This window comes from Anguilla anguilla, chromosome 10, assembly GCF_013347855.1.
Source record: "Anguilla anguilla isolate fAngAng1 chromosome 10, fAngAng1.pri, whole genome shotgun sequence".
Classification (NCBI taxonomy): domain Eukaryota; kingdom Metazoa; phylum Chordata; class Actinopteri; order Anguilliformes; family Anguillidae; genus Anguilla; species Anguilla anguilla.
The window spans coordinates 39,215,410-39,221,409 of NC_049210.1; positions in this window are offsets into that span (position 1 = coordinate 39,215,410).

Sequence of the window (6,000 nt, forward strand, 5' to 3'; positions counted from 1 at the left end):
CTATTACTTGGTGTCTCTTAATAATGCTGTCTTCCAAGCAGTCACCACATAGCCAAAACAAAGGAAACCTTGAAAAGACTGCACACCTTCCACTAAAATGGAAACAAAGTATAAGCAAGGCAAGGAAATAAATTCCAATTATAAGGCACAACAAAGATAAAAATAGCTAATGACATTTAAACAAGATGATTAGACAGAGGTTTTATTTATAACCAGGGATACGAGCGTTGAATAATGACAGAATTTGATTTGTTTGTGTGTTCTTCTGTGCCTCATTGCCTCTTGCTGTGTTCGCCCTCAGAACTAGCAGAAATGAAATGTTTACGTCTGAGCCAGCTATCGATCGAGTGTGTTTTGCAATGATACAGCGAGACCTTTGAGAAACAGGGGTCAGCAGCAGGTCCCTTGATAGCCAATCAATGGGTTATGTATTAGTAAACAGTCTTCCAAGATTGAAAGCAGAGGCCACCGCAGAAATCACTGACTCTGCCAATTGCATGCCTGTGAAAAGTCTAGTGATTTTCTTTTTGGATATGTTACCATGGATACCCTATGCAGGCAGTTAAAAGGATGGCAGCTTCCTAGCCTAAGCTCCAAATATTGGATTTTTTCTTTCAGGGGAAGGAGAACAAGTCACTACTATGAACACTTGCAGTATGACATTTGGTGGTACTGTGTACATAACACAAATAATTCACAGATCCAAATTGTTTATTTCTTTCTTGTTTCTGTGATGACAATTTTCACCAAATGTTTCAATTTCACAGAATATAAAATGAGTATGTTATAAATTATACAGAATAAAATAATATTTGTTGGCATACTAAAAGCAGCTAAGACTGGGTCCAAATGTTATCCAATAGGATTAGGGCTATGCACAGAATGTAGAGTACTTATTATCTATTAAACCTTAATCCCTAACACCTGATATAAAGAGTAATATTTGTAATGTACAATTTAAGAATATAAATTTACAAATGATGCTTTCCAATGCAGTTTCCTACCAACATTGCCAAAGGAGTCAAATAAATTAAATAGTCAAATAATGTCAGCTGGTTTTAACCTCATTTAATTGTGTAAATAAAAGCTCTGGGTAAAACTCAGTGTAAAAAGTTCTGACTCAGTGCCCTCTTTACATGGGAGACTTGAAAGAATAAGACAGAAAGAAAATAATTAAACTTGACTGAAACATCTGGAAACAAGATTATACTTATGATACAAAGCATGGCTGGATTGTTCTGAAAGCGATCCAAGAAGAAATGGCTTTGAAAACTGAAACGGACTATTCGGTCCAATTCTGGATCCAATTCACAGTCAAACTTTGGGGTGAAAAGCTGGTGAAAGCAGTTGAAAAGCTAAAGGGATAAGAAATGTTCCCCAGCTCTGTTTCAGCAAAATGTAGTTCTCCTCTATGTCGTATAATAGGAGAGAAGACAGTTAAAGAAGACCTGGTTTACTGCCTTCCATGTAAAGTTGTCAGGTTTTGTGACTTCAGCAATTAAATTGCCCTCCAACTTGTCAAAAGACATAATTATTGAGCACATGCGATAACTGGATTCTTTCCGAGCTAGTGCGTTCCGGAGATAATGTTAATGTAGCTACTGGAGCACTTTGCAGAAGTTTGAAAATTGCTCATATTTAAACTGCACTTAGGGACATTTCAATCCATTTCACTGTATGATAATGACTAATGATCTCACCCCAATCATTATTTGGTAATTTTACCAGAAGGTTTTTGACAAGGTGTCAGACATATGGCATTTATTTACGCATGTAAAATATGGAAATACAAGGATTAACCATGCAAACGTTATTAATTAATACAGTAATGTAACTACTCCAACTAAATTTTTCACTACTGATATCCACCAAAAATACAGTTATGAAACAATTAAAGATGAATCTCACGCAATTATTGGCCTTCCTCCTCAGGACTTGAGGATTTTCCAACTGTGGATATTAATGACTAGAGTAGCATTAAAATTAATGAGAGAATCAAAGGAAAAACCAACCTAACACCTATAAAATTGCACGCTGGTGATAGGCGATTAATAACCGGGATTCAGGGTGGTCAGCGTGTTTAAAATGAATGAGGTGGGCGATTCTCATGCCCGGCATTAAATTATATGAGCCAGCTCAAATTGGAAGCAGGACTCCTCTGCCCAGAGCCTCAATCACATATTCAGTATTCACCCGGCATTCATGCATCTCCGATATGGTTTTAGTTTCACATGCCACATAGCATGAATTGAGCTGTCAATCGCTCACCACTGTGAATTACAAAGGAATATATGAAAGCGCCCCTAGCAACAGGTCTGTAGCTAGCTACCCACAGGGACAGCATCAATTACCAAAATAATAGGCTTAATAAAGATAATACACTCCTTCAGCATCCAGACTAAATGGTCCGGAGATGGATAATTCTTCTGGCTTTCTCAAAGAGAAACGCCACACTGTGGAATCACCGCACTGTGTGGCGTATTTAGCCCAAGGGTATCATGTCAATCATTTCTGAGATCAAACTGTAATGAAACGACCGAACTACAAACTAAATCAGGCACCCACAACACTGTTATCAAATTGTATTTTCAAGAAAGTTCATTAATGAATGGGCATAAAATAGCATACATCTACCAGTTACGAAATATGCCTGTAATGATATATCCATCTTTATGTAATTTTAAAATCCATTCATTGTATTAATAATTTTAAAAAAAACATAGGCCTATGGAATTTGGCAGAGAATAGGATGGAGTTGAGGGAACTCCAATCTGTTAGAGATTCCACCACCAAGCATCTGAACAAAATAAATACATAAACAAATGCTCATGCTATTTATTGCAAGAAACCACATTCTTTAATGGCAGGCATAATAGGCAATGGAAAAAAAGTAATGAGAGGCAACAGGAAGCTACTAATAAATATTGTTTTGTTGAATAGAAAAATCATTCACATGCTGGCATCACTTTTACAGCAAGCTGGCTGCTGATCCAGACCAGTCACATGATTGCTCTGACTGACTTAGGCTGCCAGTGCGTGTCAGAACAGGGTTCAATAGTATGTCTAAGCACAGGTGTCATAGGCCTTGTAACCACGACGACAACAGGTTCTTGCCACTTTTTTATAGTAATTAAAAACTGATATTACTGGAACCGGATTGGTGGTGGGTTGACCTGTGAATGGAATCTCCAAATAGAATCTCCAAAAAAGCATTAAACAACACACTGATGTTGTTAGGGGTAACTGTTATAAATGTTAGTAAAGGCACAGTATTCTTATGGAGGTGGACAGGGCTGCTACTGTTACTGTGTTGTGAAAATTCCCTGTACAGTGTGTTGACCAGCACTAGCATTTGTTAATGTTAGACGAAGCATCATGAATCAATGTTTGTATTATTTGTTTGTGTAACACATATTTTGAAATTAATTAGGCTTTATGAATCAATTGTAATAATATACATGGTATTCTTAAGTGTTACCCTTTTGAGTCATGTAATACTTACAAAAGCAATCTATGGTTTCTTTATATTTTACAGTCTCATACAATGGCCATTATGCACCACAGCAACAATCCATCCACTCTATAAAACACAACTGCAACTATATGTTGCCCTTAAGGTTTGTTAAATGTTTCATTTTCTGGATTCTCAGTTTATTGCTGCAGCTAGGCAAAAGTTTCTTTACATAGTATGCATAGGTCTTTGCAATAAAACCATAACAATATTCCAGTCCAATAGTTCTTAGGTGACAACAGTGACAAATAAAGTATTACAGTTAGGTGCTACAGAAAAACATTAGGCATTTTCATCACATTGGATACATGCCTTATAAAATACCTGCAGTGAAAAGCTTATATTTTGTGAATGGTGCTGTTGTAGTATGGCTGATACCACAGGTACTTGGTTTTCCTACTGGTTAGATAATGGAATTTTATCAACAAAGCATTGACCTGACCCCTTCTTTTCAAAGACAAAGAAGGATACTGAAGAAATGCTTCACAGCAAGGGCCTAATCACCATGGATCTTGTACATAGCCTCACTCATTTTCATGTTTTGAGAGGTTTGTAGTTCTGTGAGGTAAAGAATCCCTCCACAGTCAGTCTTGATTATTTAGCATCTGAACAAAATGGGAGCAACTGTGAATGTGTCTGGGTTTTTAAAAAGATTTGCTGAGAAGTCTTTAGTCTCATTTTTAGCACAAAATATAGACTGAACCAAATATCTAATGGGCATCTTTAAGGTTCTCAGGCACTGGGGTGAATTTGAGAAGAAAGAATCAATAGGATTTATTTAATACCCATGGAACAATGGACCATAAATCAGCTTTGACAACTGCATTCCAGAGGCAGTACAACTGGTAAAGATCATCTGATTTGCTATTGATAGCTTTTTAAATAGTGTTCCTATAGAGACTGAATGGCCTCTTTGCCTTATTGACCTGTGGAAAGGCTGCAGATCAGTACAGGGTCATAGTCTATGAACAGATCGGCGTCTTCCCTAAGGATCCGTACAGGCAACACTGTTTTGATTCTTAATCCACTTTCCCACTTAATCTCTTTCATATCTTTTATGGTTGTGTCTCACATAACAATTTTTTTTTCCTTTTTTATATTGTATTGTGGCTAACTATGAAAATGTTACACTGTAACACTGTGAAATTAATCTATTGTTCATTTAAAAGCATGCTAAAGGTGAGCTGGCCAATGATTACCTATTCTAATAAAGCAAATGACTACACAGTAAAAACTTCACTGATAGAGGTCGTTTTACTTCGGCTGAGTACAGTACATTTTGTCATGGACTCATTTAAACTCTATTAGAATTAGCATTCTAACACTGAACACTTAGCTGGGTACATTTTTCACTCCCATCATCATAGTGTGACATGTTTTAATCACATTGGAAGCCAACATGCAAACGTGGATGAGTTTTTTAAAGGAAGTGATGTGATCTCTAAACAAAAGGGGGATTAGCTACTATACTATGAAGAGGCTGAGACGCCACAAACCCGCAAGGCCTTTAACTTCGATTCCCAGTGTTATGAAGGGCTGACAAACTGAACAGTGAGTCAATTTGGCTGACAGTCTCATCCTCCATGGCAGCTCAGTAACCACGGTTTCCTGCTGGTCAACCGCAAATGGAATCTTCAGCATCATGTGATTCAAAAGTCACAGTGTAAGAATTTTCTGGCAATTTTATTCAAAATGACCCGAGGTGACACTCAACCACAGTGACACAGGCCTGGGCTCAATCAAATTTTATCTTTTACTTTGACTTGGGAACAAAGCGAGTGTTTTATAAACATATTTTCACCCCATAATAATGCATTCATACAGGGATGAGCACAGTGTGTGTGTGAATATGGGGGAAAGGGGCACATTACATTTTTTCAATGTACCCTTGCATATGCAATTTGCCTTAGTCTTAAATACTATAGTATTACCACAGGTTAATCAGATTCATGTAGTCTATTCTTCAGTCAAATCTTGTGTGGACTTTGCCTGGCAAATTTGACTCACCATTAGAAGTGGCATTGATGTAATTGGTTGGAGTGGAGACAAACAGAAGACGTATACTGCCACACCAAGGGGGCCTATGCATTTCGGTGATGTACATGGACATGAGTTGTGGCAGAGACCTCTCCTTTATTTTTACCACAATTTCAACCCCCATGTTGTGGTGTCATATTGCATTTTTTCACAGCTAACCACTGTGCCATGCTGCCATTCAAAAGCAGGGTCAGGTTGAACATGGCAGGAGTGCCCTCTGGCTGACCAAGCCAAAATGTAGCATACTGACCCACCGTCAGTGTTTTAGTCATCATAATTTAGTACTGTCTGGTTGAGGTAAAGAAATTCCATCTGTGGTACGGACAGTCTGTCAGCCCTCCACTGCTACACTGTAGTGAGCTCTGTTGTTAAGAATCTTTTTTTCCCCAAGGCTACAGAAATGGCCAATAACTGCTCTGCACATAATGATTGCTATGGTGTCTGTTTGTTTA